Source organism: Coffea eugenioides, chromosome 1, assembly GCF_003713205.1.
Source record: "Coffea eugenioides isolate CCC68of chromosome 1, Ceug_1.0, whole genome shotgun sequence".
Classification (NCBI taxonomy): domain Eukaryota; kingdom Viridiplantae; phylum Streptophyta; class Magnoliopsida; order Gentianales; family Rubiaceae; genus Coffea; species Coffea eugenioides.
In genome coordinates this window covers 31,834,679-31,858,213 of record NC_040035.1, presented here as the reverse complement: position 1 = coordinate 31,858,213, position 23,535 = coordinate 31,834,679, and positions in this window count along the sequence as shown.

Sequence of the window (23,535 nt, the reverse complement as noted above, 5' to 3'; positions counted from 1 at the left end):
TTAATGTTATGCTCAGAATTAAGATTGCAAAAAAAATATGGATCAAAACAAAAAGAAGTTGGATCATTCTGTGATGCATTTTTAAAAAATATTCTAAGAAACCAAGATATATAAAACCTAAAGAAAATGAACCACCTAAAAAGAGAAGATTTATTAAAAAGAAAATAGTTTGTTATAAATGTGGAAAAATAGGACATAAAGCAAACAAATGTAGATTAAAAGAAAAAATTACAGAAATTTGCTCTAACGAAGAAGAAATTAAAAATAAACTATTAAACTTACTAATAAATGAAAAAGAACAAAGTACAGAAGATGATTATTACAATGATATTTCTAGTTCTGATAGTGAAGAAAATTGCAATTGTACTCCAAAATATTTAAATGTAATAACTAAAAAGGAAGACAAAGAATTTTTATTAGATATAATAGAAAAAATTGATGATCCAATAGCTAAAAAAGAATATTTAGAAAGACTAAAAAGTTTAATTATTCAAGAAGATAAAATGCCAAAAATAATAGAACCTTTTAGTATATCAAAATTAATAGACAAATATCCTAATATAAATATAATGAAGAAAGAAACTACTAAAGACCTTCAAACAGAAATTAATAATCTTAAAACACAAGTAAAACAATTACAACAAGAAATAATAGAATTAAAATTAAAAGATTTAGAAATAGAATCAAAAATGGAATTAATAAGTAATCAGCCTTCAACTTCTAATTCTAAAACAGAAGAAATATTAATATCAGAAATTAGTCAAGAATCCAGATATTTAAATACTATTGGAAGAATGCACTTTCAAAATGTTGCTTTGTACTATTTAACAGGTAGAAAGATTTCAAACAACATTCGTAGCTCTAATAGATATGGCGCTGATACAAGTTGTTTAAGATAGGAATAATTATAATATTGTGAACGAACAAATAAAAATTAATGGCAGCAAGATGGAGAAGACTTAAGTAAGCTTAAATTTACAAAAGGATCAATATGTCATGATATTGTATTGAATAATTTTTAATAATTGTAACAATATCTCATGATGTAATATTAGGAACACCCTTTTTAATTCAAATATATCCCTTTTTAGTAAGTAATGAAGGAATTTCAGTAAATATAATGGGAAAATTTGTTATCTTTAAATTCTTAACTCCCATAAAACAAAGGGAATTACATACATTACAAACATCTTCGATATATAAAACAATAAACACTATTACCAAAGTACAACAACAAATAAGCTATATTAAAGAAGAAAAATCTTATTTAAAAATTGAAGAACAATTAAATGATATTAAAATACAAAAAAGAATATCAGAATTAGAAAAATTATTACAAGAAGAAGTTTGTCCAGATATTCCTAATGCTTTTTGGGATAGGAAACAACACATAATAGAATTACCTTATGAAAAAGATTTTAATGAGAAAAATATTCCAACAAAAGTTAGACCAATACAAATGAATTCTGAGTTATTAGAATTTTGTAAAAAAGAAATAAAAATATTACTAGATAAAGGATTAATAACTCCTTCAAAATCACCTTGGAGCTGTGCTGCATTTTATGTAATGAATCAAGCTGAAAAAGAAAGAGGAGTTCCAAGATTAGTAATAAATTATAAACCTTTAAATAAAGTTTTACAATGGATTAGATATCCTATTCCTAATAAAAAAGATTTGCTTAATAGATTATTTAATGCAAAAATATTCTCAAAATTTGATATGAAATCAGGATATTGGCAAATAATAATAGACCCAAAAGATAGATATAAAACAGCATTCACAACACCTTTTGGACATTATGAATGGAAAGTCATGCCATTTGGATTAAAAAATGCACCATCAGAATTTCAAAATATAATGAATGATATTTTTAATCCTTATAGTTCATTCAGTATAGTCTATATAGATGATGTATTAATATTTTCAGAATCAATAGAACAACATTTTAAACATTTAAGTATATTTCTAAAAATAGTTAAGAAAAATGGATTAGTTGTTTCTGCTCCAAAAATGAAATTATTTCAAACAAAAATAAGATTTTTAGGACATAATATATATCAAGGAACCATAAAACCAATTAATAGAGCTTTAGAATTTGCTACTAAATTTCCAAATGAAATAAAAGATAAAAATCAATTACAAAGATTTTTAGGATGTTTAAATTATATAGCAGATTTCTTTCCTAAATTAAGACAAGCATGCTCTATATTATTTAATAGACTAAAAAAGAATCCAAAACCTTGGACAGATGAACATACACAAAAAATAAAATTTTTAAAAGAAAAAATAGAGTCATTACCTTGTTTATGTCTACCTCATCCTAAAGCATTCATGATAGTTGAAACTGATGCATCAGAATTAGGATATGGTGGAATATTAAAACAAAAAATGGATAATTCAAAAGAAGAATTAGTCAGATTTCACTCTGGAACATGGTCTGACCCTCAAAAGAATTATTCAACTATTAAAAAAGAAATTTTATCCATAGTTTTATGCATATCAAAATTTCAAGATGATTTATATAATAAAAAATTTTTAATCAGAATAGATTGTAAATCAGCAAAAGAAATTTTACAAAAAGATGTTCAAAATATAGTTTCAAAACAAATATTTGCTAGATGGCAAGCAATCCTTTCAGTATTTGATTTCGAGATAGAATTCATTAAAGGAGAAGATAATTCTCTTCCTGACTTCTTGACAAGAGAATTTTTACAGGGAAATGGAAAGTGAAACTCACAAAGAATACCTTCGAAGACTTCGAGCTGAAAGAGATAACCCTATTCTTCAAAAAAGAGCTACAAATATTTCTCATAGACCCTTTACCTATTTTGTCAAAAATTCCGACAAAACTATTCAACCGATTCCTTATTCTCAAATTTGAAACCAAGATACAGTTCATATTAGACACAACTTTTGGGCTGCAACCACACCAAAAGAACAAGCCTTTCTTCTAAAAAGGCAGATCAATTCAAACATCATATTTAAAAATGTCCTAGAAAAAGCCAATCATCCTCCAGAAGATATACAACCAATTGTAGTACGAATTCAACAGCTTAAGGAACAGCTTAACAGAATTATTTGTTAAAATTTTGCAGGATCATGGATTCAAAAGCAGGCAATTCCAGGCCAAAGACTCCTCAAGATTATGAGATGAGTCTTACTCCTGTCTCTCAAAATAGATTTCAAATCTTACAAGACTTTCCAGCTTTGACTTATAGTCAAGCTGCTCGTACTCCAACTTTTCCTCCTATAAGATCTCTTCAACAGATTCCAAGCCCTATTGAAAAATCTAAAGAAAATATTTATTTCACTAAACCAATCACTCAACATATCACTTTGACTAGATTTCAAGAAACACCATTATACACTACACTCAATCAAACTGTTCAAAGAATTTTCCCTCCAAAATGTTACTGGCAACCAGATGACCCTTCAAAAAATTTGGACTATTATGAATTGATTCTTACAGATACTCAATCTGTAGAAATTTATCCTATTCCAGATAGAAAAAATCCAAATATTATTAGCCATTCAAAATGTATCATCAAGAAAGTTTGTTCACCAAATGAATGGACTTCTCTTTATTCTAAAAAATCCTTCTCAGTCAATTTCATTCCAGATGGATTCACATACCAAGATTACAAAATGGCATGGTATCGTGCTTTCCTTTTTAGACCATTCAATCATTCCTGGTTCTTTACCTTCAAAGAAAGTTGTAATAGAGAATTTCCAATTTGGTTCAATCATTGGTGGAAATGGTTTGGACCACAATCAGAAATACTCCCTCCAAATGTGCTTATGGGATTTCAAACCTATCTAAAAAGAGCAAAGGGGGAAGAGTATACAAGACCAATTTTATTCCATATGGAGTTCAAAGTTCCATGGATATTTTGCTGGAGTTTCAAAATTCATCAAGAATTAGAAAAGCCACTTCCAATGTCTCTAGTCAGAGAATTCAAAATTAAATGGTGGACAGGATTCAATCAGGAATTCGGAGATCAAGCAAATGTGATAAGATTTCTAACAACTGGAGAAAAGCTCAAATGGACAAAAGATTCAACTACTGCTTCAACAACTTTGTCGCCCACTCCAACGACAATGCCATCCAATCCAACTACTATTCTACCTAATCCAACCACTCCAAAGAAAAAAGATAAAGAAAAGGTGACTAGTATGGCATCCGAGGCATTTTCAAATGACTTTCTGATGAAAAAGATGATGCAGAATCCCGAAATGCTCAAAGAATACTTGGACTATTTACAAAAGCAAGATAAGGATGACAGAAGCAACAAAATAGAGGAGTCAGCAGGCTCATCTGAATCAACTTTTGATCCGTTTGGGGGACCATGCGGACAAGACCCAAATGACTTTTAAGTCACTCAAAGATGCTGGCAATTTCAAAAGGAAAAGTAATCATTCAAAGCTGTCGGCCAGTTTTCAACAAAAAGCAAATGAAATTCAAATGAAGATGAAATGAAGAATGAAATGAAGATCCGAGCCTCTATAAATAGATTCAAACACCATAAGAAAGGCATCGGTGGAAAACCCCAATTAGCAATCTTAGAGAAAAATCCCTTGTACTACTTTCAATATTTCCTACCTACTCTCAACTACTCATATTAAGTTTTCAAAGTCATTGTACAAGTTTGTCAAAGTTTGAATAAAGGATTCAAGAGCAAGACTTTCGTGTGCAACTCAAAACTTTCATTGTAAGTCCTTATAATTTCTGAATATTGCAAGTTTCAATCATTCACATGCAATCACACATAAACCTGGGTTAGAAGTGGTATCAGAGCCACACCCTGTTTAAAGAGCATACGCATATTTAAACTTCATTTAACATTTACTTTATTTGAATTACGTTTCTATTAAATTGGCTATTCATGCATACTGTTAATGTTTATTACTTTTACTGAAAGCTGGTAAGACGATGCTTGTTAGAATTCCGTGTAAGTCAGGTTAGATGTTCCAGCCTAGTGTTCGGTTGTTCCCGTCTAAGTAAAATTTAAATTAAAATTTAGACATGCTGCATTTTTTAAGACAATTAAAAATAGGATCTAATCAAAGGCAAGATAATGTAGTACAAGTCATGAATACAATGTCCTATAAACAATTCAGATTGACAATCCAGAAGAAAAAACTTGAACACATTTATGAATTGGCCTAGATTTTAAAATGTTATCAGTTTAAAAACTCATGAAGAAACAATATCTTTCAGAGAACCATTAGCAATTATTTATATTCATATAAATTCAAAATATTTAAGAAGATATCGCTATATTCATTGTTAATACAAATTGCCGTAACACCTTATTCATCTAGGAGTTGAATGCTCAATATATTTAGATTAAGAGATACTAGACTAAACGAAGAAAACTTCTTTATTCTAGATTCAAACAAATGTATGTAATGGACCCATTATTTTAATGTGCTCAAATTTTTCAATAATTTAACAGACCCATCATATTTGAGATTCATCATATTTAGATATTCATCTACAAGGAAATGAATTTGAAAAACAACAAAGAATTTGCACTAATTATATAGAATCTATTCAGACCTTTACTCTTCATCTTTAAATCTCAAAATTATTATGACTTCCAACTCTTAAAGACGAACAATTTAATTACAAGTAGTGCAGATGACCTACCACATAATTCAAAAGATAAATGGAATGAAATAACAATACCAAGTGATTTGAAATAAAAATCCACAAGTAGCAAGAATATAAGGAAACTACGTGCAAGATATTCTAGAAAAGCAGATGGAAGTACTTTAATAAGATTTACATCATTAAGAGAAAGACCAGAATCATCATATTCATGGTTACCAGCTAGACGTTCAAATTATGAGTCAACTGAAGTTAATTTCCCTATGGAAAGTTCCTCAAATTTTAAATATAAGACACCTATACCAGAAGTAATAAATCAAAATCAATCAGATTATTCCCCAACTCATTCACAAATGAAAGGAGAAATAAATGTTATAAATAAACCATATAAAATAAATCATAAATATTTAAAAGAAGATTATGAAGATGAAGAAAATACAGAAAAAAGAATTTGGTTTTTTAAATTAGAAACAGAGTATAAAGAAAGATTAATTTTAGAATGGAAAAATGAATTAGAAAAACAAAAGTTTGATTTTCCTTTCTTTACGTGGTTATCATTTTATACTTCAAAATTAGGAATAAATGATGTTTATACTACTTCACAACTAAATGTTCAAACTAATTTATATAAAAAATGGAAATTAGAAGATGATCAAGGAAATATTCAAATACAATCAGATGCTGCAGAATTTCTAATAGTAACAATAGTAATGTATTTCATAGGAAATCCAAAAGAAGAATTAAATTCTAATAAAACATTTTTAACAAATTTAAGATGTCCAACATTATCAGATTTTAGATGGTACAAAGATATATTTTTAACAAATGTATTAAGAAGACCAGATTGTAATGCTTCATTCTGGAAAGAAAGATTCATAACAGGATTACCAAGTCTATTTTCACAAAGAATAATGGATAATTTACAAAAAGAAATGGGAACAGATGTAATTTCATTTGAAAATATTACCTTTGGACAATTATTTGCTTTTGTGAAAAAAGAAGGATTAATGTTATGCTCAGAATTAAGATTGCAAATAAAATATGGATCAAAACAAAAAGAAGTAGGATCATTTTGTGATGCATTTGGAATTAAAAGAATTAAATCACCATCAGCATACAGAAAGAAAATTAAAAAATATTCTAAGAAAATAAAATATCAAAAACCCCAGGAAAATGAACCAACTAAAAGAAAGAAATTTATTAAAAAGAAAATTGTCTGTTATAAATGTGGAAAAATAGGACATAAAGCAAACAAATGTAGATTAAAAGAGAGAATTACAGAAATTTGTGTTAACGAAGAAGAAATTAAAAATAAACTAATAAACTTATTAATAAATGAAAAAGAACAAAGTACAGAAGATGATTATTACAATGATATTTCTAGTTCAGATAGTGAAGAAAATTGCAATTGTACTCCAAAATATATAAATGTTATAACTAAAAAAGAAGATAAAGAATTTTTGCTAGATATAATAGAAAAGATTGATGATCCAATAGCTAAAAAAGAATATTTAGAAAGATTAAAAAGTCTAATTATTCAAGAAGATAAAATGCCTAAAATAATAGAACCTTTTAGCATTTCGAAATTAATAGATAAATATCCAAATATTAATATAATGAAAAAAGAAACTACTAAAGACCTTCAAACAGAGATTAATAATCTTAAAATACAAGTAAAACAATTACAACAAGAAATAATAGAATTAAAATTAAAAGATTTAGAAATAGAATCAAAAATGGAATTAATAAGTAATCAGCCTTCAACTTCTAATTCTAAAACAGAAGAAATATTAATATCAGAAAAATTAGTAGAAGAATCTCAATATTTAAATACTATTGAAAGAATGACATTTCAAAAATGGTTTGCTTTAGTAACTATTACAGTAGAAGATTTCAAAGAAACATTCGTAGCTCTAATAGATAGTGGAGCTGATACAAGTTGTATTAAAGAAGGAATAATCCCTACTAAATATTGTGAAAGAACAAATGAAAAATTAATGGCAGCAAATGGAGAAGACTTAAAAGTAAGCTATAAATTTACAAAAGGATCAATATGTAACAATGAATATTGTATTAGACATAATTTTATAATTGTAAACAATATACATCATGATGTAATATTAGGAACACCCTTTTTAATTCAAATATATCCCTTTTTAGTAAGTAATGAAGGAATTTCAGTAAATATAATGGGAAAATTTGTTATCTTTAAATTCTTAACTCCCATAAAACAAAGGGAATTACATACATTACAAACATCTTCGATATATAAAACAATAAACACTATTACCAAAGTACAACAACAAATAAGCTATATTAAAGAAGAAAAATCTTATTTAAAAATTGAAGAACAATTAAATGATATTAAAATACAAAAAAGAATATCAGAATTAGAAAAATTATTACAAGAAGAAGTTTGTCCAGATATTCCTAATGCTTTTTGGGATAGGAAACAACACATAATAGAATTACCTTATGAAAAAGATTTTAATGAGAAAAATATTCCAACAAAAGTTAGACCAATACAAATGAATTCTGAGTTATTAGAATTTTGTAAAAAAGAAATAAAAATATTACTAGATAAAGGATTAATAACTCCTTCAAAATCACCTTGGAGCTGTGCTGCATTTTATGTAATGAATCAAGCTGAAAAAGAACGAGGAGTTCCAAGATTAGTAATAAATTATAAACCTTTAAATAAAGTTTTACAATGGATTAGATATCCTATTCCTAATAAAAAAGATTTGCTTAATAGATTATTTAATGCAAAAATATTCTCAAAGTTTGATATGAAATCAGGATATTGGCAAATAATAATAGACCCAAAAGATAGATATAAAACAGCATTTACAACACCTTTTGGACATTATGAATGGAAAGTCATGCCATTTGGATTAAAAAATGCACCATCAGAATTTCAAAATATAATGAATGATATTTTTAATCCTTATAGTTCATTCAGTATAGTCTATATAGATGATGTATTAATATTTTCAGAATCAATAGAACAACATTTTAAACATTTAAGTATATTTCTAAAAATAGTTAAGAAAAATGGATTAGTTGTTTCTGCTCCAAAAATGAAATTATTTCAAACAAAAATAAGATTTTTAGGACATAATATATATCAAGGAACCATAAAACCAATTAATAGAGCTTTAGAATTTGCTACTAAATTTCCAAATGAAATAAAAGATAAAAATCAATTACAAAGATTTTTAGGATGTTTAAATTATATAGCAGATTTCTTTCCTAAATTAAGACAAGCATGCTCTATATTATTTAATAGACTAAAAAAGAATCCAAAACCTTGGACAGATGAACATACACAAAAAATAAAATTTTTAAAAGAAAAAATAGAGTCATTACCTTGTTTATGTCTACCTCATCCTAAAGCATTCATGATAGTTGAAACTGATGCATCAGAATTAGGATATGGTGGAATATTAAAACAAAAAATGGATAATTCAAAAGAAGAATTAGTCAGATTTCACTCTGGAACATGGTCTGACCCTCAAAAGAATTATTCAACTATTAAAAAAGAAATTTTATCCATAGTTTTATGCATATCAAAATTTCAAGATGATTTATATAATAAAAAATTTTTAATCAGAATAGATTGTAAATCAGCAAAAGAAATTTTACAAAAAGATGTTCAAAATATAGTTTCAAAACAAATATTTGCTAGATGGCAAGCAATCCTTTCAGTATTTGATTTCGAGATAGAATTCATTAAAGGAGAAGATAATTCTCTTCCTGACTTCTTGACAAGAGAATTTTTACAGGGAAATGGAAAGTGAAACTCACAAAGAATACCTTCGAAGACTTCGAGCTGAAAGAGATAACCCTATTCTTCAAAAAAGAGCTACAAATATTTCTCATAGACCCTTTACCTATTTTGTCAAAAATCCCGACAAAACTATTCAACCGATTCCTTATTCTCAAATTTGAAACCATGATACAGTTCATATTAGACACAGCTTTTGGGCTGCAACCACACCAAAAGAACAAGCCTTTCTTCTAAAAAGGCAGATCAATTCAAACATCATATTTAAAAATGTCCTAGAAAAAGCCAATCATCCTCCAGAAGATATACAGCCAATTGTAGTACGAATTCAACAGCTTAAGGAACAGCTTAACAGAATTATTTGTTAAAATTTTGCAGGATCATGGATTCAAAAGCAGGCAATTCCAGGCCAAAGACTCCTCAAGATTATGAGATGAGTCTTACTCCTGTCTCTCAAAATAGATTTCAAATCTTACAAGACTTTCCAGCTTTGACTTATAGTCAAGCTGCTCGTACTCCAACTTTTCCTCCTATAAGATCTCTTCAACAGATTCCAAGCCCTATTGAAAAATCTAAAGAAAATATTTATTTCACTAAACCAATCACTCAACATATCACTTTGACTAGATTTCAAGAAACACCATTATACACTACACTCAATCAAACTGTTCAAAGAATTTTCCCTCCAAAATGTTACTGGCAACCAGATGACCCTTCAAAAAATTTGGACTATTATGAATTGATTCTTACAGATACTCAATCTGTAGAAATTTATCCTATTCCAGATAGAAAAAATCCAAATATTATTAGCCATTCAAAATGTATCATCAAGAAAGTTTGTTCACCAAATGAATGGACTTCTCTTTATTCTAAAAAATCCTTCTCAGTCAATTTCATTCCAGATGGATTCACATACCAAGATTACAAAATGGCATGGTATCGTGCTTTCCTTTTTAGACCATTCAATCATTCCTGGTTCTTTACCTTCAAAGAAAGTTGTAATAGAGAATTTCCAATTTGGTTCAATCATTGGTGGAAATGGTTTGGACCACAATCAGAAATACTCCCTCCAAATGTGCTTATGGGATTTCAAACCTATCTAAAAAGAGCAAAGGGGGAAGAGTATACAAGACCAATTTTATTCCATATGGAGTTCAAAGTTCCATGGATATTTTGCTGGAGTTTCAAAATTCATCAAGAATTAGAAAAGCCACTTCCAATGTCTCTAGTCAGAGAATTCAAAATTAAATGGTGGACAGGATTCAATCAGGAATTCGGAGATCAAGCAAATGTGATAAGATTTCTAACAACTGGAGAAAAGCTCAAATGGACAAAAGATTCAACTACTGCTTCAACAACTTTGTCGCCCACTCCAACGACAATGCCATCCAATCCAACTACTATTCTACCTAATCCAACCACTCCAAAGAAAAAAGATAAAGAAAAGGTGACTAGTATGGCATCCGAGGCATTTTCAAATGACTTTCTGATGAAAAAGATGATGCAGAATCCCGAAATGCTCAAAGAATACTTGGACTATTTACAAAAGCAAGATAAGGATGACAGAAGCAACAAAATAGAGGAGTCAGCAGGCTCATCTGAATCAACTTTTGATCCGTTTGGGGGACCATGCGGACAAGACCCAAATGACTTTTAAGTCACTCAAAGATGCTGGCAATTTCAAAAGGAAAAGTAATCATTCAAAGCTGTCGGCCAGTTTTCAACAAAAAGCAAATGAAATTCAAATGAAGATGAAATGAAGAATGAAATGAAGATCCGAGCCTCTATAAATAGATTCAAACACCATAAGAAAGGCATCGGTGGAAAACCCCAATTAGCAATCTTAGAGAAAAATCCCTTGTACTACTTTCAATATTTCCTACCTACTCTCAACTACTCATATTAAGTTTTCAAAGTCATTGTACAAGTTTGTCAAAGTTTGAATAAAGGATTCAAGAGCAAGACTTTCGTGTGCAACTCAAAACTTTCATTGTAAGTCCTTATAATTTCTGAATATTGCAAGTTTCAATCATTCACATGCAATCACACATAAACCTGGGTTAGAAGTGGTATCAGAGCCACACCCTGTTTAAAGAGCATACGCATATTTAAACTTTGCATTTACATTTACTTTATTTGAATTACGTTTCTATTTTAAATTGGCTATTTCATGCATATATGTTACATGTTTTATTAAACTTTTACTGAAAACGTTGGTAAGACCTGATGCCTTGTTAGACCGTTGGTAAGTCCAGGTTAGGATGTTCCAGGCATAGTGCTCGGTTGTTCCCGTCTAAGTAAAAATTTAATTAAATATTAAGCATGGCTGCATTTCTTAGACAATTAAAAATAGGATCTAATTCAAAGCAAGATAATGTAGTACAAAGTCATGAATATCATATGCCTATAAACAATTCAGATTGGACAATCCCAGAAGAAAAAATTGAACACATTTATAGAATTGGCCCTTTAGATTTTAAAACTGCTTTATCAGTTAAAACTCATGAAGAAACAATATTATTCAAGAAGAATATCAAACTATACAATTATTAAATCATAGTACAATTCAAAATATTTAAGTAAAGGATATCGCTATATTCATATAGGGTTAATACAAATTGCCGTAAAACCTTTATTCCATCTAGGAGTTGATGCTCCAATATATTTAGCATAAGAGATACTAGACTTAAACGATATAAAACTTCTTTACTTTCTATGATTCAAACAAATGTATGTAATGGACCCATATATTTTAACTGTGCTCCAAATTTTTCAATAGATTTAACAGACCCACATATTTTGAATTCAGTCATATTAGATATTCATCTACAAGGAAATGAATTTGAAAAACATACAAAGAATTTTGCAATAATATATAGAATCTATTACAGACCTTTATCTTCACATTTAAATCCAAAATTTATTATGACTCCAACTCTTAAAGACGAAACAACTTTATTACAAGTAGATGCAGATAGACCTACCACATATATTCCAAAAAGATTAAAATGGAATGAAATAACAATACCAAGTGAATTTGAAATTAAAAATCCACAAGTAGCAAGAAATATAGAACAAACTACTGCAGAAGATATTATAGAAAAAGCAGATGGAAGTACTTTAATAAGATTTACATCATTAAGAGAAAGACCAGAATCATCATATTCATGGTTACCAGCTAGACGTTCAAATTATGAGTCAACTGAAGTTAATTTCCCTATGGAAAGTTCCTCAAATTTTAAATATAAGACACCTATACCAGAAGTAATAAATCAAAATCAATCAGATTATTCCCCAACTCATTCACAAATGAAAGGAGAAATAAATGTTATAAATAAACCATATAAAATAAATCATAAATATTTAAAAGAAGATTATGAAGATGAAGAAAATACAGAAAAAAGAATTTGGTTTTTTAAATTAGAAACAGAGTATAAAGAAAGATTAATTTTAGAATGGAAAAATGAATTAGAAAAACAAAAGTTTGATTTTCCTTTCTTTACGTGGTTATCATTTTATACTTCAAAATTAGGAATAAATGATGTTTATACTACTTCACAACTAAATGTTCAAACTAATTTATATAAAAAATGGAAATTAGAAGATGATCAAGGAAATATTCAAATACAATCAGATGCTGCAGAATTTCTAATAGTAACAATAGTAATGTATTTCATAGGAAATCCAAAAGAAGAATTAAATTCTAATAAAACATTTTTAACAAATTTAAGATGTCCAACATTATCAGATTTTAGATGGTACAAAGATATGTTTTTAACAAATGTATTAAGAAGACCAGATTGTAATGCTTCATTCTGGAAAGAAAGATTCATAACAGGATTACCAAGTCTATTTTCACAAAGAATAATGGATAATTTACAAAAAGAAATGGGAACAGATGTAATTTCATTTGAAAATATTACCTTTGGACAATTATTTGCTTTTGTGAAAAAAGAAGGATTAATGTTATGCTCAGAATTAAGATTGCAAATAAAATATGGATCAAAACAAAAAGAAGTAGGATCATTTTGTGATGCATTTGGAATTAAAAGAATTAAATCACCATCAGCATACAGAAAGAAAATTAAAAAATATTCTAAGAAAATAAAATATCAAAAACCCCAGGAAAATGAACCAACTAAAAGAAAGAAATTTATTAAAAAGAAAATTGTCTGTTATAAATGTGGAAAAATAGGACATAAAGCAAACAAATGTAGATTAAAAGAGAGAATTACAGAAATTTGTGTTAACGAAGAAGAAATTAAAAATAAACTAATAAACTTATTAATAAATGAAAAAGAACAAAGTACAGAAGATGATTATTACAATGATATTTCTAGTTCAGATAGTGAAGAAAATTGCAATTGTACTCCAAAATATATAAATGTTATAACTAAAAAAGAAGATAAAGAATTTTTGCTAGATATAATAGAAAAGATTGATGATCCAATAGCTAAAAAAGAATATTTAGAAAGATTAAAAAGTCTAATTATTCAAGAAGATAAAATGCCTAAAATAATAGAACCTTTTAGCATTTCGAAATTAATAGATAAATATCCAAATATTAATATAATGAAAAAAGAAACTACTAAAGACCTTCAAACAGAGATTAATAATCTTAAAATACAAGTAAAACAATTACAACAAGAAATAATAGAATTAAAATTAAAAGATTTAGAAATAGAATCAAAAATGGAATTAATAAGTAATCAGCCTTCAACTTCTAATTCTAAAACAGAAGAAATATTAATATCAGAAAAATTAGTAGAAGAATCTCAATATTTAAATACTATTGAAAGAATGACATTTCAAAAATGGTTTGCTTTAGTAACTATTACAGTAGAAGATTTCAAAGAAACATTCGTAGCTCTAATAGATAGTGGAGCTGATACAAGTTGTATTAAAGAAGGAATAATCCCTACTAAATATTGTGAAAGAACAAATGAAAAATTAATGGCAGCAAATGGAGAAGACTTAAAAGTAAGCTATAAATTTACAAAAGGATCAATATGTAACAATGAATATTGTATTAGACATAATTTTATAATTGTAAACAATATACATCATGATGTAATATTAGGAACACCCTTTTTAATTCAAATATATCCCTTTTTAGTAAGTAATGAAGGAATTTCAGTAAATATAATGGGAAAATTTGTTATCTTTAAATTCTTAACTCCCATAAAACAAAGGGAATTACATACATTACAAACATCTTCGATATATAAAACAATAAACACTATTACCAAAGTACAACAACAAATAAGCTATATTAAAGAAGAAAAATCTTATTTAAAAATTGAAGAACAATTAAATGATATTAAAATACAAAAAAGAATATCAGAATTAGAAAAATTATTACAAGAAGAAGTTTGTCCAGATATTCCTAATGCTTTTTGGGATAGGAAACAACACATAATAGAATTACCTTATGAAAAAGATTTTAATGAGAAAAATATTCCAACAAAAGTTAGACCAATACAAATGAATTCTGAGTTATTAGAATTTTGTAAAAAAGAAATAAAAATATTACTAGATAAAGGATTAATAACTCCTTCAAAATCACCTTGGAGCTGTGCTGCATTTTATGTAATGAATCAAGCTGAAAAAGAACGAGGAGTTCCAAGATTAGTAATAAATTATAAACCTTTAAATAAAGTTTTACAATGGATTAGATATCCTATTCCTAATAAAAAAGATTTGCTTAATAGATTATTTAATGCAAAAATATTCTCAAAGTTTGATATGAAATCAGGATATTGGCAAATAATAATAGACCCAAAAGATAGATATAAAACAGCATTTACAACACCTTTTGGACATTATGAATGGAAAGTCATGCCATTTGGATTAAAAAATGCACCATCAGAATTTCAAAATATAATGAATGATATTTTTAATCCTTATAGTTCATTCAGTATAGTCTATATAGATGATGTATTAATATTTTCAGAATCAATAGAACAACATTTTAAACATTTAAGTATATTTCTAAAAATAGTTAAGAAAAATGGATTAGTTGTTTCTGCTCCAAAAATGAAATTATTTCAAACAAAAATAAGATTTTTAGGACATAATATATATCAAGGAACCATAAAACCAATTAATAGAGCTTTAGAATTTGCTACTAAATTTCCAAATGAAATAAAAGATAAAAATCAATTACAAAGATTTTTAGGATGTTTAAATTATATAGCAGATTTCTTTCCTAAATTAAGACAAGCATGCTCTATATTATTTAATAGACTAAAAAAGAATCCAAAACCTTGGACAGATGAACATACACAAAAAATAAAATTTTTAAAAGAAAAAATAGAGTCATTACCTTGTTTATGTCTACCTCATCCTAAAGCATTCATGATAGTTGAAACTGATGCATCAGAATTAGGATATGGTGGAATATTAAAACAAAAAATGGATAATTCAAAAGAAGAATTAGTCAGATTTCACTCTGGAACATGGTCTGACCCTCAAAAGAATTATTCAACTATTAAAAAAGAAATTTTATCCATAGTTTTATGCATATCAAAATTTCAAGATGATTTATATAATAAAAAATTTTTAATCAGAATAGATTGTAAATCAGCAAAAGAAATTTTACAAAAAGATGTTCAAAATATAGTTTCAAAACAAATATTTGCTAGATGGCAAGCAATCCTTTCAGTATTTGATTTCGAGATAGAATTCATTAAAGGAGAAGATAATTCTCTTCCTGACTTCTTGACAAGAGAATTTTTACAGGGAAATGGAAAGTGAAACTCACAAAGAATACCTTCGAAGACTTCGAGCTGAAAGAGATAACCCTATTCTTCAAAAAAGAGCTACAAATATTTCTCATAGACCCTTTACCTATTTTGTCAAAAATCCCGACAAAACTATTCAACCGATTCCTTATTCTCAAATTTGAAACCATGATACAGTTCATATTAGACACAGCTTTTGGGCTGCAACCACACCAAAAGAACAAGCCTTTCTTCTAAAAAGGCAGATCAATTCAAACATCATATTTAAAAATGTCCTAGAAAAAGCCAATCATCCTCCAGAAGATATACAGCCAATTGTAGTACGAATTCAACAGCTTAAGGAACAGCTTAACAGAATTATTTGTTAAAATTTTGCAGGATCATGGATTCAAAAGCAGGCAATTCCAGGCCAAAGACTCCTCAAGATTATGAGATGAGTCTTACTCCTGTCTCTCAAAATAGATTTCAAATCTTACAAGACTTTCCAGCTTTGACTTATAGTCAAGCTGCTCGTACTCCAACTTTTCCTCCTATAAGATCTCTTCAACAGATTCCAAGCCCTATTGAAAAATCTAAAGAAAATATTTATTTCACTAAACCAATCACTCAACATATCACTTTGACTAGATTTCAAGAAACACCATTATACACTACACTCAATCAAACTGTTCAAAGAATTTTCCCTCCAAAATGTTACTGGCAACCAGATGACCCTTCAAAAAATTTGGACTATTATGAATTGATTCTTACAGATACTCAATCTGTAGAAATTTATCCTATTCCAGATAGAAAAAATCCAAATATTATTAGCCATTCAAAATGTATCATCAAGAAAGTTTGTTCACCAAATGAATGGACTTCTCTTTATTCTAAAAAATCCTTCTCAGTCAATTTCATTCCAGATGGATTCACATACCAAGATTACAAAATGGCATGGTATCGTGCTTTCCTTTTTAGACCATTCAATCATTCCTGGTTCTTTACCTTCAAAGAAAGTTGTAATAGAGAATTTCCAATTTGGTTCAATCATTGGTGGAAATGGTTTGGACCACAATCAGAAATACTCCCTCCAAATGTGCTTATGGGATTTCAAACCTATCTAAAAAGAGCAAAGGGGGAAGAGTATACAAGACCAATTTTATTCCATATGGAGTTCAAAGTTCCATGGATATTTTGCTGGAGTTTCAAAATTCATCAAGAATTAGAAAAGCCACTTCCAATGTCTCTAGTCAGAGAATTCAAAATTAAATGGTGGACAGGATTCAATCAGGAATTCGGAGATCAAGCAAATGTGATAAGATTTCTAACAACTGGAGAAAAGCTCAAATGGACAAAAGATTCAACTACTGCTTCAACAACTTTGTCGCCCACTCCAACGACAATGCCATCCAATCCAACTACTATTCTACCTAATCCAACCACTCCAAAGAAAAAAGATAAAGAAAAGGTGACTAGTATGGCATCCGAGGCATTTTCAAATGACTTTCTGATGAAAAAGATGATGCAGAATCCCGAAATGCTCAAAGAATACTTGGACTATTTACAAAAGCAAGATAAGGATGACAGAAGCAACAAAATAGAGGAGTCAGCAGGCTCATCTGAATCAACTTTTGATCCGTTTGGGGGACCATGCGGACAAGACCCAAATGACTTTTAAGTCACTCAAAGATGCTGGCAATTTCAAAAGGAAAAGTAATCATTCAAAGCTGTCGGCCAGTTTTCAACAAAAAGCAAATGAAATTCAAATGAAGATGAAATGAAGAATGAAATGAAGATCCGAGCCTCTATAAATAGATTCAAACACCATAAGAAAGGCATCGGTGGAAAACCCCAATTAGCAATCTTAGAGAAAAATCCCTTGTACTACTTTCAATATTTCCTACCTACTCTCAACTACTCATATTAAGTTTTCAAAGTCATTGTACAAGTTTGTCAAAGTTTGAATAAAGGATTCAAGAGCAAGACTTTCGTGTGCAACTCAAAACTTTCATTGTAAGTCCTTATAATTTCTGAATATTGCAAGTTTCAATCATTCACATGCAATCACACATAAACCTGGGTTAGAAGTGGTATCAGAGCCACACCCTGTTTAAAGAGCATACGCATATTTAAACTTTGCATTTACATTTACTTTATTTGAATTACGTTTCTATTTTAACTTGGCTATTTCATGCATTTATGTTACATATTTTATTAAACTTTTACTGAAAACGTTGGTAAGACTTGATGCCTTGTTAGACCGTTGGTAAGTCCAGGATAGGATGTTCCAGGCATAGTGCTCGGTTGTTCCCGTCTAAGTAAAAATTTAATTAAATATTAAGCATGGCTGCATTTCTTAGACAATTAAAAATAGGATCTAATTCAAAGCAAGATAATGTAGTACAAAGTCATGAATATCATATGCCTATAAATAATTCAGATTGGACAATCCCAGAAGAAAAAATAGAACACATTTATAGAATTGGCCCTTTAGACTTCAAAACAACTTTATTACAAGTAGATGCAGATAGACCTACCACATATATTTCAAAAAGATTAAAATGGAATGAAATAACAATACCAAGTGAATTTGAAATTAAAAATCCACAAGTAGCAAGAAATATAGAACAGACTACTGCAGAAGATATTATAGAAAAAGAAGATGGAAGTACTTTAATAAGATTTACATCATTAAGAGAAAGACCAGAATCATCTTATTCATGGTTACCAGCTAGACGTTCAAATTATGAGTCAACTGAAATTAATTTCCCTATGGAAAATACATCAAATTTTAAATATAAAACTCCTATTCCAGAAGTTGTAAATCAAAATTCCCCAACACATTCTCAAATGCAAGGAGAAATAAATGTTATAAATAGACCATATAAAATAAATCATAAATATTTACAAGAAGATTTTGATGATGAAGAAAACACAGAAAAAAGAATTTGGTTTTTTCAACTAGAATCAATATATAAAGAAAAATTAATTTTAGAATGGAAAAATGAATTAGAAAAACAAAAGTTTGATTTTCCTTTCTTTACCTGGTTATCATTTTATATTTCAAAAATAGGAATAAATGATGTTTATAATACTCCACAAATAAATGTTCAAACTAATTTATATAAAAAATGGAAATTAAAAGACGATCAAATATTAACTTCAATACACCCTCCATTACAAGAAGTAAAAATTAATATAGGAAAAGGAGAAGTAATAGCCTCACCTTTTAAAAAGGGAAGAGAAGCAGAATCAAGTACAAATAATTCAATAAATCTAGAAGATCTTAAAAAAGTTTATCAACAAAATAATTATACAAATCAAATTCTTCATACAATATCTCAACATATGGAAGTATTAAATACAAAAATTGATACACTAAAGAAACCAGATTTAAAATTCCCAAATGATATATCAGCACCTCATTTTCAACCTAGAAGTCTGACAAGAGAAAAAGAACAAGATTTAGTACAAAGTATTAGTAATCAAAAGATAAGTAATACAGACAATTTATTAAATAAAATATCTAATGCCTTACAAAATCTAACTACAGATTCAAAACCATCAACACCCAAAATAAACACTTTAGATCAAATAATAGAAGGAAATTCTACTGAAGAATTAGAAGATTTATCAGAAGAATCAATAAATTCAGATATAGAAGAAAATATACTTTTACCAATAGAAAATCAATTTGAAGAAGAAAATAATCAAATAAATAGAATAAAAAGGAAGAACTGTAGTAACAATAAAAATTGGAAAATGGTAAGTTCAAAGAATTATTATCCTAGACCAAGTCCTCCTGACATTCAATATGAAGAAAGATCAAAATTTAGAACTACTAAATATGATGGAGATTCAATATATGAATGGAACATAGATGGCAAAGCTGAATATGAAGTATTAAATAATTTGCAAGAAATGGGAATGGCAAGATTAGCTTATAAAATAAAAAATATTCAAGAAAGAAATATTGCAACATTATTAGTTTCAGGATTTACTGGACAATTAAAGAATTGGTGGGATAATGCTTTAACATTACAAGATAAATTATCAATATTAGATCATACACAAGAAATAGAAGATGATCAAGGAAATATTCAAATACAATCAGATGCTGCAGAATTTCTAATAGTAACAATAGTAATGTATTTCATAGGAAATCCAAAAGAAGAATTAAATTCTAATAAAACATTTTTAACAAATTTAAGATGTCCAACATTATCAGATTTTAGATGGTACAAAGATATGTTTTTAACAAATGTATTAAGAAGACCAGATTGTAATGCTTCATTCTGGAAAGAAAGATTCATAACAGGATTACCGAGTCTATTTTCACAAAGAATAATGGATAGTTTACAAAAAGAAATGGGAATAGATGTAATTTCATTTGAGAATATTACCTTTGGACAATTATTTGCATTTGTCAAAAAAGAAGGATTAATGTTATGTTCAGAATTAAGATTACAAATAAAATATGGTTCTAAAACAAAGGAAGTAGGATCATTTTGTGATGCATTTGGAATTAAAAGAATTAAATCACCATCAGCATACAAAAAGAAAATTAAAAAATATTCTAAGAAAATAAGATATAAAAAACCTAAGGAAAATGAACCAACTAAAAGAAAGAGATTCATAAAAAAGAAAACTGTTTGTTACAAATGTGGTAAAATAGGACATAAAGCAAACAAATGTAGATTAAAAGAAAAAATTACAGAAATATGTTCTAACGAAGAAGAAATTAAAAATAAACTAATAAACTTATTAATAAATGAAAAAGAACAAAGTACAGAAGATGATTATTACAATGATATTTCTAGTTCAGATAGTGAAGAAAATTGCAATTGTACTCCAAAATATATAAACGTTATAACTAAAAAAGAAGATAAAGAATTTTTGCTAGATATAATAGAAAAGATTGATGATCCAATAGCTATAAAAGAATATTTAGAAAGATTAAAAAGTCTAATTATTCAAGAAGATAAAATGCCTAAAAAAATAGAACCTTTTAGCATTTCGAAATTAATAGATAAATATCCAAATATTAATATAATGAAAAAAGAAACTACTAAAGATCTTCAAACAGAGATTAATAATCTTAAAATACAAGTAAAACAATTACAACAAGAAATAATAGAATTAAAATTAAAAGATTTAGAAATAGAATCAAAAATGGAATTAATAAGTAATCAGCCTTCAACTTCTAATTCTAAAACAGAAGAAATATTAATATCAGAAAAATTAGTAGAAGAATCTCAATATTTAAATACTATTGAAAGAATAACATTTCAAAAATGGTTTGCTTTAGTAACTATTACAGTAGAAGATTTCAAAGAAACATTCGTAGCTCTAATAGATAGTGGAGCTGATACAAGTTGTATTAAAGAAGGAATAATTCCTACTAAATATTGTGAAAGAACAAGTGAAAAACTAATGGCAGCAAATGGAGAAGACTTAAAAGTAAAATACAAATTTACAAAAGGATCAATATGTAATAATGAATATTGTATTAGACACAATTTTATAATTGTAAACAATATACATCATGATGTAATATTAGGAACACCCTTTTTAATTCAAATATATCCCTTTTTAGTAAGTAATGAAGGAATTTCAGTAAATATAATGGGAAAAATTGTTATCTTTAAATTCTTAACTCCAATAAAACAAAAGGAATTACATACATTACAAACATCTTCGATATATAAAACAATAAACACTATTACCAAAGTACAACAACAAATAAGCTATATTAAAGAAGAAAAATCTTATCTAAAAATTGAAGAACAATTAAATGATATTAAAATACAAAAAAGAATATCAGAATTAGAAAAATTACTACAGAAAGAAGTTTGTGCAGATATTCCTAATGCTTTTTGGGATAGGAAACAACACATAATAGAATTACCTTATGAAAAAGATTTTAATGAGAAAAATATTCCAACAAAAGCTAGACCAATACAAATGAATTCTGAGTTATTAGAATTTTGTAAAAAAGAAATAAAAATATTACTAGATAAAGGATTAATAACTCCTTCAAAATCACCTTGGAGCTGTGCTGCATTTTATGTAATGAATCAAGCTGAAAAAGAACGAGGAGTTCCAAGATTAGTAATAAATTATAAACCTTTAAATAAAGTTTTACAATGGATTAGATATCCTATTCCAAATAAAAAGGATTTGCTTAATAGATTATTTACTGCAAAAATATTCTCAAAGTTTGATATGAAATCAGGATATTGGCAAATAATAATAGACCCAAAAGATAGGTATAAAACAGCATTTACAACACCTTTTGGACATTATGAATGGAAAGTCATGCCATTGGATTAAAAAATGCACCATCAGAATTTCAAAATATAATGAATGATATTTTTAATCCTTATAGTTCATTCAGTATAGTCTATATAGATGATGTATTAATATTTTCAGAATCAATAGAACAACATTTTAAACATTTAAGTATATTTTTAAAAATAGTCAAGAAAAATGGATTAGTTGTTTCTGCTCCAAAAATGAAATTATTTCAAACTAAAATAAGATTTTTAGGACATAATATATATCAAGGAACAATAAAACCAATTAATAGAGCTTTAGAATTTGCTACTAAGTTTCCAGATGAAATTAAAGATAAAAATCAATTACAAAGATTTTTAGGATGTTTAAATTATATAGCAGATTTCTTTACTAAATTAAGACAAGAATGTTCTATATTATTTAATAGATTAAAGAAAAACCCAAAACCTTGGACAGAAGAACATACTCAAAAAATAAAATATTTAAAAGAAAAAATAGAGTCATTACCATGTTTATGTCTACCTCATCCTAGAGCATTCATGATAGTTGAAACTGACGCATCAGAATTAGGATACGGAGGAATATTAAAACAAAAAATAGATAATTCAAAGGAAGAATTAGTTAGATTTCATTCAGGAACATGGTCTGATCCTCAAAAGAATTATTCAACTATTAAAAAAGAAATTTTGTCTATAGTTTTATGCATATCGAAATTTCAAGATGATTTATACAATAAGAAATTTTTAATCAGAATAGACTGCAAATCTGCAAAAGAGATTTTACAAAAAGATGTACAAAATATAGTTTCAAAACAAATATTTGCTAGATGGCAAGCTATTTTATCTGTATTTGATTTCGAGATAGAATTCATTAAAGGAGAAAATAATTCTCTTCCTGACTTCTTGACAAGAGAATTTTTACAGGGAAATGGAAAGTGAAACTCACAAAGAATACATTCGAAGACTTCGAGCTGAAAGAGATAACCCTATTCTTCAAAAACGAGCTACAAATATTTCTCATAGACCCTTTACCTATTTTGTCAAAAATCCCGACAAAACTATTCAACCGATTCCTTATTCTCAAATTCGAAACCATGATACATTTCATATTAGACACA